At 54.4% G+C, this 15,985-nt stretch overlaps 5 non-coding genes across 5 annotated transcripts; all 5 read right to left on the bottom strand.

Annotated features, from left to right (window-relative positions):
• Positions 1-1,178: 1,178 nt before the first annotated feature.
• On the bottom strand, positions 1,179-1,297 carry LOC138558681 (5S ribosomal RNA). The gene has a single exon (XR_011298801.1). It is a non-coding gene; the product is annotated as a 5S ribosomal RNA (ribosomal RNA).
• Positions 1,298-4,412: 3,115 nt separating this feature from the next.
• On the bottom strand, positions 4,413-4,531 carry LOC138558679 (5S ribosomal RNA). The gene has a single exon (XR_011298799.1). It is a non-coding gene; the product is annotated as a 5S ribosomal RNA (ribosomal RNA).
• A 3,120-nt stretch (positions 4,532-7,651) lies between these two features.
• LOC138558678 (5S ribosomal RNA) lies at positions 7,652-7,770 on the bottom strand. Its single transcript, XR_011298798.1, has one exon. It is a non-coding gene; the product is annotated as a 5S ribosomal RNA (ribosomal RNA).
• Positions 7,771-10,889: 3,119 nt separating this feature from the next.
• Positions 10,890-11,008, bottom strand: LOC138558912 (5S ribosomal RNA). Its single transcript, XR_011299030.1, has one exon. It is a non-coding gene; the product is annotated as a 5S ribosomal RNA (ribosomal RNA).
• A 3,127-nt stretch (positions 11,009-14,135) lies between these two features.
• On the bottom strand, positions 14,136-14,254 carry LOC138558677 (5S ribosomal RNA). The gene has a single exon (XR_011298797.1). It is a non-coding gene; the product is annotated as a 5S ribosomal RNA (ribosomal RNA).
• Between the last annotated feature and the right edge of the window lie 1,731 nt (positions 14,255-15,985).

Below are 15,985 nucleotides of genomic sequence, written 5' to 3'. Positions count from 1 at the left end.
AATTTTCCTGCTGGGGACTCCTCGACTCTTTGGAAGGCAGAGGGCGATGTTGGTTGAGGCCCTTACTTTCTCCGGCTGGTGGCCTACAAGTCCAGGAAAGAAGCAGGCCCAGTAACAGCAGCTGAGGCCCCCAGCCCAGCCACGCCTAGGCAGGCATCAGCAGAAGGCTGACTCTCTACCCCACTGCTGCCCCAAGTTGGTTTGGCAAAAGTTTGCAAAGAAGCTGCCCGTGAATTTACCTCAAGCCACACTAGCACTCACCCAGGCGTCAGTTCCTTGCAAAAATAGAAAGCACCTCTAAAAAAAGAAGAAATAAACACACACACAATTTTCCTGCTGCGGTCTCCTCGACTCCTTAGAAGGCGGAGGGCAACCTTCGCCGCTGGTGGCCTTCACATGCAGGAAAGAAGCACACCCAGGAACAGCAGCTGAGGCTCCCAGCCCAGGCAGGCTTCAGCTGAAGGCCGACTTGGGAAGCACTGAGGCCAGACCCTGGGCTCCTGGGTCCCTCAGCTGAAGGCTCGAGGCCAGACCCCTTGGCTCCTGTGTCCCTTGGCTGAAGGCTCGACCAGGGCTCGACCAGGGCTCGATCAGGCGAGATATTAGGTAGCATGGGGCCCAGCTGGGACTTCTAGGAAGCTTAGGGTGACGGCCGCTTCTGCCCCATCATCCAGAGGCCTGGCTATGGAGAGGCATGATGTGGCCTCCCTCCCTTCCTGCCTCTTGTAGGCACTTCTCCCCCGTGAGCACTTCCCGCTCCAGGTGTCCCCTTGTCTCCCAGGGTGCACTCTTCCTCTAGAGCCCACATATGCAGATGAGGCCCATCCACTTGCCTCCCCTAGCTGTAGGGGGCCTTGCGCGTCCACTGGAGAGAAAACGGGGAGACGCTGGAGGTGCTTTGCCAGGGACACGAGTGGCCCTTTCTGGCTGCATCCACCCACCCGAGGCGGCAAGCTGCTGCCCTGGCTTCAGTCTCCTGCTGCTGCTGCTGCTGCTCCAAGTTAGTTTGGCGACAACGTGTCCGCCTCTGACGGGGCTCTGCATTGGAGCGAGGGCTGCTGTCTGCCCCTGTGCCTTTTTCACGCGCCGTGTTTGTTAAAATTAAAAGCGGAATGGAGGAAAAATGTAGTTCAAGACGGAGAAGACGAACGCCGCCTATCGGGCACAGAGTAGCAAAATGCCTACAGCACCTGGTATTCCCAGGCGGTCTCCCATCCAAGTACTAACCAGGCCCGACCCTGCTTAGCTTCCGAGATCGGACGAGATCGGGCGCATTCAGGGTGGTATGGCCGTAGGCGAAGAGTGCGCCGATTCCGAGCCTCTTGTGCTGTGTCGGCTCCTCCGACGTCCACTGCCCTCTTGCAAGGCTGAACGCTGTCCTCTGCAGTGTGCTTCTGCCCTTCTTTTTGCCTCAAGCTCAGGAGCCACAGCTGCCAGCTTGGAAAAGCAACGAGCAGCTCCATGCACCCACTTTTGAAATACCCACTTGCCTACTCATGTTTGCAAAGAAAGTGTCTGTAAATTCAGGCCAAGCCACACTTGCACTCACTCACCCAAGCATCCGTTCCTTACAAAACTTTAAAAAAAAACTCGGAAAGAAAGATGGAAATAAACACACACACAATTTTCCTGCTGGGGGCTCCTCGACGCTTTGGAAGGCAGAGGGTGATGTTGGTTGAGGCCCTTACCATATCGGGCTGGTGACCTACAAGTCCAGGAAAGAAGCAGGCCCAGTAACAGCAGCTGAGGCCCCCAGCCCAGCCCAGCCCAGGCAGGCATCAGCTTAAGGCTGACTCTCTACCCCACTGCTGCCCCAAGTTGGTTTGGCAAAAGTTTGCAAAGAAGCTGCCCGTGAATTTACCTCAAGCCACACTAGCACTCACCCAGGCGTCAGTTCCTTACAAAAATAGAAAGCACCTCTAAAAAAAGAAGAAATAAACACACACACAATTTTCCTGCTGCTGTCTCCTCGACTCTTTGGAAGGCAGAGGGCGATGTTGGTTGAGGCCTTACCTTCTCAGGCTGGCGGCCTACAAGTCCAGGAAAGAAGCAGGCCCAGTAACAGCAACTGAGGCCCCCAGCCCAGCCACGCCTAGGCAGGCATCAGCGGAAGGCTGACTCTCTACCCCAGTGCTGCCCCAAGTTGTTTTGGCAAAAGTTTGCAAAGAAGCTGCCCGTAAATTTACCTCAAGCCACACTAGCACTCACCCAGGCGTCGGTTCCTTACAAAAATAGAAAGCATCTCTAAAAAAGAAGAAATAAACACACACACAATTTTCCTGCTGGGGACTCCTCGACTCTTTGGAAGCCAGAGGGCGATGTTGGTTGAGGCCCTTACTTTCTCCGGCTGGTGGCCTACAAGTCCAGGAAAGAAGCAGGCCCAGTAACAGCAGCTGAGGCCCCCAGCCCAGCCACGCCTAGGCAGGCATCAGCAGAAGGCTGACTCTCTACCCCACTGCTGCCCCAAGTTGGTTTGGCAAAAGTTTGCAAAGAAGATGCCTGTAAATTTAACTCACGCCACACTAGCACTCACCCAGGCGTCAGTTCCTTACAAAAATAGAAAGCACCTCTAAAAAAAGAAGAAATAAACACACACACAATTTTCCTGCTGCGGTCTCCTCGACTCTTTGGAAGGCAGAGGGCGATGTTGGTTGAGGCCTTACCTTCTCAGGCTGGCGGCCTACAAGTCCAGGAAAGAAGCAGGCCCAGTAACAGCAACTGAGGCCCCCAGCCCAGCCACGCCTAGGCAGGCATCAGCGGAAGGCTGACTCTCTACCCCAGTGCTGCCCCAAGTTGGTTTGGCAAAAGTTTGCAAAGAAGCTGCCCGTAAATTTACCTCAAGCCACACTAGCACTCACCCAGGCGTCGGTTCCTTACAAAAATAGAAAGCATCTCTAAAAAAAGAAGAAATACACACACACAATTTTCCTGCTGGGGACACCTCGACTCTTTGGAAGGCAGAGGGCGATGTTGGTTGAGGCCCTTACCTTCTCGGGCTGGTGGCCTACAAGTCCAGGAAAGAAGCAGGCCCAGTAACAGCAGCTGAGGCCCCCAGACCAGCCCAGCCCAGGCAGGCATCAGCAGAAGGCTGACTCTCTACCCCACTGCTGCTCCAAGTTGGTTTGGCAAAAGTTTGCAAAGAAGATGCCTGTAAATTTAGCTCACGCCACACTAGCACTCACCCAGGCGTCGTTTCCTTACAAAAATAGAAAGCATCTCTAAAAAAGAAGAAATAAACACACACACAATTTTCCTGCTGGGGACTCCTCGACTCTTTGGAAGGCAGAGGGCGATGTTGGTTGAGGCCCTTACTTTCTCCGGCTGGTGGCCTACAAGTCCAGGAAAGAAGCAGGCCCAGTAACAGCAGCTGAGGCCCCCAGCCCAGCCACGCCTAGGCAGGCATCAGCGGAAGGCTGACTCTCTACCCCACTGCTGCCCCAAGTTGGTTTGGCAAAAGTTTGCAAAGAAGCTGCCCGTGAATTTACCTCAAGCCACACTAGCACTCATCCAGGCGTCAGTTCCTTGCAAAAATAGAAAGCACCTCTAAAAAAAGAAGAAATAAACACACACACAATTTTCCTGCTGCGGTCTCCTCGACTCCTTAGAAGGCGGAGGGCAACCTTCGCCGCTGGTGGCCTTCACATGCAGGAAAGAAGCACACCCAGGAACAGCAGCTGAGGCTCCCAGCCCAGGCAGGCTTCAGCTGAAGGCCGACTTGGGAAGCACTGAGGCCAGACCCTGGGCTCCTGGGTCCCTCGGCTGAAGGCTCGAGGCCAGACCCCTTGGCTCCTGTGTCCCTTGGCTGAAGGCTCGACCAGGCTCGATCAGGCGAGATATTAGGTAGCATGGGGCCCAGCTGGGACTTCTAGGAAGCTTAGGGTGACGGCCGCTTCTGCCCCATCATCCAGAGGCCTGGCTATGGAGAGGCATGATGTGGCCTCCCTCCCTTCCTGCCTCTTGTAGGCACTTCTCCCCCGTGAGCACTTCCCGCTCCAGGTGTCCCCTTGTCTCCCAGGGTGCACTCTTCCTCTAGAGCCCACATATGCAGATGAGGCCCATCCACTTGCCTCCCCTAGCTGTAGGGGGCCTTGCGCGTCCACTGGAGAGAAAACGGGGAGACGCTGGAGGTGCTTTGCCAGGGACACGAGTGGCCCTTTCTGGCTGCATCCACCCACCCGAGGCGGCAAGCTGCTGCCCTGGCTTCAGTCTCCTGCTGCTGCTGCTGCTGCTCCAAGTTAGTTTGGCGACAACGTGTCCGCCTCTGACGGGGCTCTGCATTGGAGCGAGGGCTGCTGTCTGCCCCTGTGCCTTTTTCACGCGCCCTGTTTGTTAAAATTAAAAGCGGAATGGAGGAAAAATGTAGTTCAAGACGGAGAAGACGAACGCCGCCTATCGGGCACAGAGTAGCAAAATGCCTACAGCACCTGGTATTCCCAGGCGGTCTCCCATCCAAGTACTAACCAGGCCCGACCCTGCTTAGCTTCCGAGATCGGACGAGATCGGGCGCATTCAGGGTGGTATGGCCGTAGGCGAAGAGTGCGCCGATTCCGAGCCTCTTGTGCTGTGTCGGCTCCTCCGACGTCCACTGCCCTCTTGCAAGGCTGAACGCTGTCCTCTGCAGTGTGCTTCTGCCCTTCTTTTTGCCTCAAGCTCAGGAGCCACAGCTGCCAGCTTGGAAAAGCAACGAGCAGCTCCATGCACCCACTTTTGAAATACCCACTTGCCTACTCATGTTTGCAAAGAAAGTGTCTGTAAATTCAGGCCAAGCCACACTTGCACTCACTCACCCAAGCATCCGTTCCTTACAAAACTTTAAAAAAAAACTCGGAAAGAAAGATGGAAATAAACACACACACAATTTTCCTGCTGGGGGCTCCTCGACGCTTTGGAAGGCAGAGGGTGATGTTGGTTGAGGCCCTTACCATATCGGGCTGGTGACCTACAAGTCCAGGAAAGAAGCAGGCCCAGTAACAGCAGCTGAGGCCCCCAGCCCAGCCCAGCCCAGGCAGGCATCAGCTTAAGGCTGACTCTCTACCCCACTGCTGCCCCAAGTTGGTTTGGCAAAAGTTTGCAAAGAAGCTGCCCGTGAATTTACCTCAAGCCACACTAGCACTCACCCAGGCGTCAGTTCCTTACAAAAATAGAAAGCACCTCTAAAAAAAGAAGAAATAAACACACACACAATTTTCCTGCTGCGGTCTCCTCGACTCTTTGGAAGGCAGAGGGCGATGTTGGTTGAGGCCTTACCTTCTCAGGCTGGCGGCCTACAAGTCCAGGAAAGAAGCAGGCCCAGTAACAGCAACTGAGGCCCCCAGCCCAGCCACGCCTAGGCAGGCATCAGCGGAAGGCTGACTCTCTACCCCAGTGCTGCCCCAAGTTGTTTTGGCAAAAGTTTGCAAAGAAGCTGCCCGTAAATTTACCTCAAGCCACACTAGCACTCACCCAGGCGTCGGTTCCTTACAAAAATAGAAAGCATCTCTAAAAAAGAAGAAATAAACACACACACAATTTTCCTGCTGGGGACTCCTCGACTCTTTGGAAGGCAGAGGGCGATGTTGGTTGAGGCCCTTACTTTCTCCGGCTGGTGGCCTACAAGTCCAGGAAAGAAGCAGGCCCAGTAACAGCAGCTGAGGCCCCCAGCCCAGCCACGCCTAGGCAGGCATCAGCAGAAGGCTGACTCTCTACCCCACTGCTGCCCCAAGTTGGTTTGGCAAAAGTTTGCAAAGAAGATGCCTGTAAATTTAACTCACGCCACACTAGCACTCACCCAGGCGTCAGTTCCTTACAAAAATAGAAAGCACCTCTAAAAAAAGAAGAAATAAACACACACACAATTTTCCTGCTGCGGTCTCCTCGACTCTTTGGAAGGCAGAGGGCGATGTTGGTTGAGGCCTTACCTTCTCAGGCTGGCGGCCTACAAGTCCAGGAAAGAAGCAGGCCCAGTAACAGCAACTGAGGCCCCCAGCCCAGCCACGCCTAGGCAGGCATCAGCGGAAGGCTGACTCTCTACCCCAGTGCTGCCCCAAGTTGGTTTGGCAAAAGTTTGCAAAGAAGCTGCCCGTAAATTTACCTCAAGCCACACTAGCACTCACCCAGGCGTCGGTTCCTTACAAAAATAGAAAGCATCTCTAAAAAAAGAAGAAATACACACACACAATTTTCCTGCTGGGGACACCTCGACTCTTTGGAAGGCAGAGGGCGATGTTGGTTGAGGCCCTTACCTTCTCGGGCTGGTGGCCTACAAGTCCAGGAAAGAAGCAGGCCCAGTAACAGCAGCTGAGGCCCCCAGACCAGCCCAGCCCAGGCAGGCATCAGCAGAAGGCTGACTCTCTACCCCACTGCTGCTCCAAGTTGGTTTGGCAAAAGTTTGCAAAGAAGATGCCTGTAAATTTAGCTCACGCCACACTAGCACTCACCCAGGCGTCGTTTCCTTACAAAAATAGAAAGCATCTCTAAAAAAGAAGAAATAAACACACACACAATTTTCCTGCTGGGGACTCCTCGACTCTTTGGAAGGCAGAGGGCGATGTTGGTTGAGGCCCTTACCTTCTCGGGCTGGTGGCCTACAAGTCCAGGAAAGAAGCAGGCCCAGTAACAGCAGCTGAGGCCCCCAGCCCAGCCACGCCTAGGCAGGCATCAGCAGAAGGCTGACTCTCTACCCCACTGCTGCCCCAAGTTGGTTTGGCAAAAGTTTGCAAAGAAGATGCCTGTAAATTTAACTCACGCCACACTAGCACTCACCCAGGCGTCAGTTCCTTGCAAAAATAGAAAGCACCTCTAAAAAATGAAGAAATAAACACACACACAATTTTCCTGCTGCGGTCTCCTCGACTCCTTAGAAGGCGGAGGGCAACCTTCGCCGCTGGTGGCCTTCACATGCAGGAAAGAAGCACACCCAGGAACAGCAGCTGAGGCTCCCAGCCCAGGCAGGCTTCAGCTGAAGGCCGACTTGGGAAGCACTGAGGCCAGACCCTGGGCTCCTGGGTCCCTCGGCTGAAGGCTCGAGGCCAGACCCCTTGGCTCCTGTGTCCCTTGGCTGAAGGCTCGACCAGTGCTCGACCAGGCTCGATCAGGCGAGATATTAGGTAGCATGGGGCCCAGCTGGGACTTCTAGGAAGCTTATGGTGACGGCCGCTTCTGCCCCATCATCCAGAGGCCTGGCTATGGAGAGGCATGATGTGGCCTCCCTCCCTTCCTGCCTCTTGTAGGCACTTCTCCCCCGTGAGCACTTCCCGCTCCAGGTGTCCCCTTGTCTCCCAGGGTGCACTCTTCCTCTAGAGCCCACATATGCAGATGAGGCCCATCCACTTGCCTCCCCTAGCTGTAGGGGGCCTTGCGCGTCCACTGGAGAGAAAACGGGGAGACGCTGGAGGTGCTTTGCCAGGGACACGAGTGGCCCTTTCTGGCTGCATCCACCCACCCGAGGCGGCAAGCTGCTGCCCTGGCTTCAGTCTCCTGCTGCTGCTGCTCCAAGTTAGTTTGGCGACAACGTGTCCGCCTCTGACGGGGCTCTGCATTGGAGCGAGGGCTGCTGTCTGCCCCTGTGCCTTTTTCACGCGCCCTGTTTGTTAAAATTAAAAGCGGAATGGAGGAAAAATGTAGTTCAAGACGGAGAAGACGAACGCCGCCTATCGGGCACAGAGTAGCAAAATGCCTACAGCACCTGGTATTCCCAGGCGGTCTCCCATCCAAGTACTAACCAGGCCCGACCCTGCTTAGCTTCCGAGATCGGACGAGATCGGGCGCATTCAGGGTGGTATGGCCGTAGGCGAAGAGTGCGCCGATTCCGAGCCTCTTGTGCTGTGTCGGCTCCTCCGACGTCCACTGCCCTCTTGCAAGGCTGAACGCTGTCCTCTGCAGTGTGCTTCTGCCCTTCTTTTTGCCTCAAGCTCAGGAGCCACAGCTGCCAGCTTGGAAAAGCAACGAGCAGCTCCATGCACCCACTTTTGAAATACCCACTTGCCTACTCATGTTTGCAAAGAAAGTGTCTGTAAATTCAGGCCAAGCCACACTTGCACTCACTCACCCAAGCATCCGTTCCTTACAAAACTTTAAAAAAAAACTCGGAAAGAAAGATGGAAATAAACACACACACAATTTTCCTGCTGGGGGCTCCTCGACGCTTTGGAAGGCAGAGGGTGATGTTGGTTGAGGCCCTTACCATATCGGGCTGGTGACCTACAAGTCCAGGAAAGAAGCAGGCCCAGTAACAGCAGCTGAGGCCCCCAGCCCAGCCCAGCCCAGGCAGGCATCAGCTTAAGGCTGACTCTCTACCCCACTGCTGCCCCAAGTTGGTTTGGCAAAAGTTTGCAAAGAAGCTGCCCGTGAATTTACCTCAAGCCACACTAGCACTCACCCAGGCGTCAGTTCCTTACAAAAATAGAAAGCACCTCTAAAAAAAGAAGAAATAAACACACACACAATTTTCCTGCTGCGGTCTCCTCGACTCTTTGGAAGGCAGAGGGCGATGTTGGTTGAGGCCTTACCTTCTCAGGCTGGCGGCCTACAAGTCCAGGAAAGAAGCAGGCCCAGTAACAGCAACTGAGGCCCCCAGCCCAGCCACGCCTAGGCAGGCATCAGCGGAAGGCTGACTCTCTACCCCAGTGCTGCCCCAAGTTGTTTTGGCAAAAGTTTGCAAAGAAGCTGCCCGTAAATTTACCTCAAGCCACACTAGCACTCACCCAGGCGTCGGTTCCTTACAAAAATAGAAAGCATCTCTAAAAAAGAAGAAATAAACACACACACAATTTTCCTGCTGGGGACTCCTCGACTCTTTGGAAGGCAGAGGGCGATGTTGGTTGAGGCCCTTACTTTCTCCGGCTGGTGGCCTACAAGTCCAGGAAAGAAGCAGGCCCAGTAACAGCAGCTGAGGCCCCCAGCCCAGCCACGCCTAGGCAGGCATCAGCAGAAGGCTGACTCTCTACCCCACTGCTGCCCCAAGTTGGTTTGGCAAAAGTTTGCAAAGAAGATGCCTGTAAATTTAACTCACGCCACACTAGCACTCACCCAGGCGTCAGTTCCTTACAAAAATAGAAAGCACCTCTAAAAAAAGAAGAAATAAACACACACACAATTTTCCTGCTGCGGTCTCCTCGACTCTTTGGAAGGCAGAGGGCGATGTTGGTTGAGGCCTTACCTTCTCAGGCTGGCGGCCTACAAGTCCAGGAAAGAAGCAGGCCCAGTAACAGCAACTGAGGCCCCCAGCCCAGCCACGCCTAGGCAGGCATCAGCGGAAGGCTGACTCTCTACCCCAGTGCTGCCCCAAGTTGGTTTGGCAAAAGTTTGCAAAGAAGCTGCCCGTAAATTTACCTCAAGCCACACTAGCACTCACCCAGGCGTCGGTTCCTTACAAAAATAGAAAGCATCTCTAAAAAAAGAAGAAATACACACACACAATTTTCCTGCTGGGGACACCTCGACTCTTTGGAAGGCAGAGGGCGATGTTGGTTGAGGCCCTTACCTTCTCGGGCTGGTGGCCTACAAGTCCAGGAAAGAAGCAGGCCCAGTAACAGCAGCTGAGGCCCCCAGACCAGCCCAGCCCAGGCAGGCATCAGCAGAAGGCTGACTCTCTACCCCACTGCTGCTCCAAGTTGGTTTGGCAAAAGTTTGCAAAGAAGATGCCTGTAAATTTAGCTCACGCCACACTAGCACTCACCCAGGCGTCGTTTCCTTACAAAAATAGAAAGCATCTCTAAAAAAGAAGAAATAAACACACACACAATTTTCCTGCTGGGGACTCCTCGACTCTTTGGAAGGCAGAGGGCGATGTTGGTTGAGGCCCTTACTTTCTCCGGCTGGTGGCCTACAAGTCCAGGAAAGAAGCAGGCCCAGTAACAGCAGCTGAGGCCCCCAGCCCAGCCACGCCTAGGCAGGCATCAGCAGAAGGCTGACTCTCTACCCCACTGCTGCCCCAAGTTGGTTTGGCAAAAGTTTGCAAAGAAGCTGCCCGTGAATTTACCTCAAGCCACACTAGCACTCACCCAGGCGTCAGTTCCTTACAAAAATAGAAAGAATCTCTAAAAAAGAAGAAATAAACACACACACAATTTTCCTGCTTCTATCCCCTCGACTCCTTGGAAGGCGGAGGGCAACCTTCGCCGCTGGTGGCCTTCACATGCAGGAAAGAAGCACACCCAGGAACAACAGCTGAGGCTCCCAGCCCAGGCAGGCTTCAGCTGAAGGCCGACTTGGGAAGCACTGAGGCCAGACCCTGGGCTCCTGGGTCCCTCGGTTGAAGGCTCGAGGCCAGACCCCTTGGCTCCTGTGTCCCTTGGCTGAAGGCTCGACCAGTGCTCGACCAGGCTCGATCAGGCGAGATATTAGGTAGCATGGGGCCCAGCTGGGACTTCTAGGAAGCTTAGGGTGACGGCCGCTTCTGCCCCATCATCCAGAGGCCTGGCTATGGAGAGGCATGATGTGGCCTCCCTCCCTTCCTGCCTCTTGTAGGCACTTCTCCCCCGTGAGCACTTCCCGCTCCAGGTGTCCCCTTGTCTCCCAGGGTGCACTCTTCCTCTAGAGCCCACATATGCAGATGAGGCCCATCCACTTGCCTCCCCTAGCTGTAGGGGGCCTTGCGCGTCCACTGGAGAGAAAACGGGGAGACGCTGGAGGTGCTTTGCCAGGGACACGAGTGGCCCTTTCTGGCTGCATCCACCCACCCGAGGCGGCAAGCTGCTGCCCTGGCTTCAGTCTCCTGCTGCTGCTGCTCCAAGTTAGTTTGGCGACAACGTGTCCGCCTCTGACGGGGCTCTGCATTGGAGCGAGGGCTGCTGTCTGCCCCTGTGCCTTTTTCACGCGCCGTGTTTGTTAAAATTAAAAGCGGAATGGAGGAAAAATGTAGTTCAAGACGGAGAAGACGAACGCTGCCTATCGGGCACAGAGTAGCAAAATGCCTACAGCACCTGGTATTCCCAGGCGGTCTCCCATCCAAGTACTAACCAGGCCCGACCCTGCTTAGCTTCCGAGATCGGACGCGATCGGGCGCATTCAGGGTGGTATGGCCGTAGGCGAAGAGTGCGCCGATTCCGAGCCTCTTGTGCTGTGTCGGCTCCTCCGACGTCCACTGCCCTCTTGCAAGGCTGAACGCTGTCCTCTGCAGTGTGCTTCTGCCCTTCTTTTTGCCTCAAGCTCAGGAGCCACAGCTGCCAGCTTGGAAAAGCAACGAGCAGCTCCATGCACCCACTTTTGAAATACCCACTTGCCTACTCATGTTTGCAAAGAAAGTGTCTGTAAATTCAGGCCAAGCCACACTTGCACTCACTCACCCAAGCATCCGTTCCTTACAAAACTTTAAAAAAAAACTCGGAAAGAAAGATGGAAATAAACACACACACAATTTTCCTGCTGGGGGCTCCTCGACGCTTTGGAAGGCAGAGGGTGATGTTGGTTGAGGCCCTTACCATATCGGGCTGGTGACCTACAAGTCCAGGAAAGAAGCAGGCCCAGTAACAGCAGCTGAGGCCCCCAGCCCAGCCCAGCCCAGGCAGGCATCAGCTTAAGGCTGACTCTCTACCCCACTGCTGCCCCAAGTTGGTTTGGCAAAAGTTTGCAAAGAAGCTGCCCGTGAATTTACCTCAAGCCACACTAGCACTCACCCAGGCGTCAGTTCCTTACAAAAATAGAAAGCACCTCTAAAAAAAGAAGAAATAAACACACACACAATTTTCCTGCTGCTGTCTCCTCGACTCTTTGGAAGGCAGAGGGCGATGTTGGTTGAGGCCTTACCTTCTCAGGCTGGCGGCCTACAAGTCCAGGAAAGAAGCAGGCCCAGTAACAGCAACTGAGGCCCCCAGCCCAGCCACGCCTAGGCAGGCATCAGCGGAAGGCTGACTCTCTACCCCAGTGCTGCCCCAAGTTGTTTTGGCAAAAGTTTGCAAAGAAGCTGCCCGTAAATTTACCTCAAGCCACACTAGCACTCACCCAGGCGTCGGTTCCTTACAAAAATAGAAAGCATCTCTAAAAAAGAAGAAATAAACACACACACAATTTTCCTGCTGGGGACTCCTCGACTCTTTGGAAGGCAGAGGGCGATGTTGGTTGAGGCCCTTACTTTCTCCGGCTGGTGGCCTACAAGTCCAGGAAAGAAGCAGGCCCAGTAACAGCAGCTGAGGCCCCCAGCCCAGCCACGCCTAGGCAGGCATCAGCAGAAGGCTGACTCTCTACCCCACTGCTGCCCCAAGTTGGTTTGGCAAAAGTTTGCAAAGAAGATGCCTGTAAATTTAACTCACGCCACACTAGCACTCACCCAGGCGTCAGTTCCTTACAAAAATAGAAAGCACCTCTAAAAAAAGAAGAAATAAACACACACACAATTTTCCTGCTGCGGTCTCCTCGACTCTTTGGAAGGCAGAGGGCGATGTTGGTTGAGGCCTTACCTTCTCAGGCTGGCGGCCTACAAGTCCAGGAAAGAAGCAGGCCCAGTAACAGCAACTGAGGCCCCCAGCCCAGCCACGCCTAGGCAGGCATCAGCGGAAGGCTGACTCTCTACCCCAGTGCTGCCCCAAGTTGGTTTGGCAAAAGTTTGCAAAGAAGCTGCCCGTAAATTTACCTCAAGCCACACTAGCACTCACCCAGGCGTCGGTTCCTTACAAAAATAGAAAGCATCTCTAAAAAAAGAAGAAATACACACACACAATTTTCCTGCTGGGGACTCCTCGACTCTTTGGAAGGCAGAGGGCGATGTTGGTTGAGGCCCTTACCTTCTCGGGCTGGTGGCCTACAAGTCCAGGAAAGAAGCAGGCCCAGTAACAGCAGCTGAGGCCCCCAGACCAGCCCAGCCCAGGCAGGCATCAGCTGAAGGCTGACTCTCTACCCCACTGCTGCTCCAAGTTGGTTTGGCAAAAGTTTGCAAAGAAGATGCCTGTAAATTTAGCTCACGCCACACTAGCACTCACCCAGGCGTCGTTTCCTTACAAAAATAGAAAGCATCTCTAAAAAAGAAGAAATAAACACACACACAATTTTCCTGCTGGGGACTCCTCGACTCTTTGGAAGGCAGAGGGCGATGTTGGTTGAGGCCCTTACTTTCTCCGGCTGGTGGCCTACAAGTCCAGGAAAGAAGCAGGCCCAGTAACAGCAGCTGAGGCCCCCAGCCCAGCCACGCCTAGGCAGGCATCAGCAGAAGGCTGACTCTCTACCCCACTGCTGCCCCAAGTTGGTTTGGCAAAAGTTTGCAAAGAAGCTGCCCGTGAATTTACCTCAAGCCACACTAGCACTCACCCAGGCGTCAGTTCCTTGCAAAAATAGAAAGCACCTCTAAAAAAAGAAGAAATAAACACACACACAATTTTCCTGCTGCGGTCTCCTCGACTCCTTAGAAGGCGGAGGGCAACCTTCGCTGCTGGTGGCCTTCACATGCAGGAAAGAAGCACACCCAGGAACAGCAGCTGAGGCTCCCAGCCCAGGCAGGCTTCAGCTGAAGGCCGACTTGGGAAGCACTGAGGCCAGACCCTGGGCTCCTGGGTCCCTCAGCTGAAGGCTCGAGGCCAGACCCCTTGGCTCCTGTGTCCCTTGGCTGAAGGCTCGACCAGGGCTCGACCAGGGCTCGATCAGGCGAGATATTAGGTAGCATGGGGCCCAGCTGGGACTTCTAGGAAGCTTAGGGTGACGGCCGCTTCTGCCCCATCATCCAGAGGCCTGGCTATGGAGAGGCATGATGTGGCCTCCCTCCCTTCCTGCCTCTTGTAGGCACTTCTCCCCCGTGAGCACTTCCCGCTCCAGGTGTCCCCTTGTCTCCCAGGGTGCACTCTTCCTCTAGAGCCCACATATGCAGATGAGGCCCATCCACTTGCCTCCCCTAGCTGTAGGGGGCCTTGCGCGTCCACTGGAGAGAAAACGGGGAGACGCTGGAGGTGCTTTGCCAGGGACACGAGTGGCCCTTTCTGGCTGCATCCACCCACCCGAGGCGGCAAGCTGCTGCCCTGGCTTCAGTCTCCTGCTGCTGCTGCTGCTGCTCCAAGTTAGTTTGGCGACAACGTGTCCGCCTCTGACGGGGCTCTGCATTGGAGCGAGGGCTGCTGTCTGCCCCTGTGCCTTTTTCACGCGCCGTGTTTGTTAAAATTAAAAGCGGAATGGAGGAAAAATGTAGTTCAAGACGGAGAAGACGAACGCCGCCTATCGGGCACAGAGTAGCAAAATGCCTACAGCACCTGGTATTCCCAGGCGGTCTCCCATCCAAGTACTAACCAGGCCCGACCCTGCTTAGCTTCCGAGATCGGACGAGATCGGGCGCATTCAGGGTGGTATGGCCGTAGGCGAAGAGTGCGCCGATTCCGAGCCTCTTGTGCTGTGTCGGCTCCTCCGACGTCCACTGCCCTCTTGCAAGGCTGAACGCTGTCCTCTGCAGTGTGCTTCTGCCCTTCTTTTTGCCTCAAGCTCAGGAGCCACAGCTGCCAGCTTGGAAAAGCAACGAGCAGCTCCATGCACCCACTTTTGAAATACCCACTTGCCTACTCATGTTTGCAAAGAAAGTGTCTGTAAATTCAGGCCAAGCCACACTTGCACTCACTCACCCAAGCATCCGTTCCTTACAAAACTTTAAAAAAAAACTCGGAAAGAAAGATGGAAATAAACACACACACAATTTTCCTGCTGGGGGCTCCTCGACGCTTTGGAAGGCAGAGGGTGATGTTGGTTGAGGCCCTTACCATATCGGGCTGGTGACCTACAAGTCCAGGAAAGAAGCAGGCCCAGTAACAGCAGCTGAGGCCCCCAGCCCAGCCCAGCCCAGGCAGGCATCAGCTTAAGGCTGACTCTCTACCCCACTGCTGCCCCAAGTTGGTTTGGCAAAAGTTTGCAAAGAAGCTGCCCGTGAATTTACCTCAAGCCACACTAGCACTCACCCAGGCGTCAGTTCCTTACAAAAATAGAAAGCACCTCTAAAAAAAGAAGAAATAAACACACACACAATTTTCCTGCTGCTGTCTCCTCGACTCTTTGGAAGGCAGAGGGCGATGTTGGTTGAGGCCTTACCTTCTCAGGCTGGCGGCCTACAAGTCCAGGAAAGAAGCAGGCCCAGTAACAGCAACTGAGGCCCCCAGCCCAGCCACGCCTAGGCAGGCATCAGCGGAAGGCTGACTCTCTACCCCAGTGCTGCCCCAAGTTGTTTTGGCAAAAGTTTGCAAAGAAGCTGCCCGTAAATTTACCTCAAGCCACACTAGCACTCACCCAGGCGTCGGTTCCTTACAAAAATAGAAAGCATCTCTAAAAAAGAAGAAATAAACACACACACAATTTTCCTGCTGGGGACTCCTCGACTCTTTGGAAGCCAGAGGGCGATGTTGGTTGAGGCCCTTACTTTCTCCGGCTGGTGGCCTACAAGTCCAGGAAAGAAGCAGGCCCAGTAACAGCAGCTGAGGCCCCCAGCCCAGCCACGCCTAGGCAGGCATCAGCAGAAGGCTGACTCTCTACCCCACTGCTGCCCCAAGTTGGTTTGGCAAAAGTTTGCAAAGAAGATGCCTGTAAATTTAACTCACGCCACACTAGCACTCACCCAGGCGTCAGTTCCTTACAAAAATAGAAAGCACCTCTAAAAAAAGAAGAAATAAACACACACACAATTTTCCTGCTGCGGTCTCCTCGACTCTTTGGAAGGCAGAGGGCGATGTTGGTTGAGGCCTTACCTTCTCAGGCTGGCGGCCTACAAGTCCAGGAAAGAAGCAGGCCCAGTAACAGCAACTGAGGCCCCCAGCCCAGCCACGCCTAGGCAGGCATCAGCGGAAGGCTGACTCTCTACCCCAGTGCTGCCCCAAGTTGGTTTGGCAAAAGTTTGCAAAGAAGCTGCCCGTAAATTTACCTCAAGCCACACTAGCACTCACCCAGGCGTCGGTTCCTTACAAAAATAGAAAGCATCTCTAAAAAAAGAAGAAATACACACACACAATTTTCCTGCTGGGGACACCTCGACTCTTTGGAAGGCAGAGGGCGATGTTGGTTGAGGCCCTTACCTTCTCGGGCTGGTGGCCTACAAGTCCAGGAAAGAAGCAGG

This window comes from Ambystoma mexicanum, unplaced genomic scaffold (assembly GCF_040938575.1).
Source record: "Ambystoma mexicanum isolate Mex_15411 unplaced genomic scaffold, UKY_AmexF1_1 Mex_scaf34, whole genome shotgun sequence".
Classification (NCBI taxonomy): Eukaryota; Metazoa; Chordata; class Amphibia; order Caudata; family Ambystomatidae; genus Ambystoma; species Ambystoma mexicanum.
The sequence above is the reverse complement of the archived record's forward strand: the minus strand, read 5'-3'. Positions and strand labels throughout refer to the sequence as shown.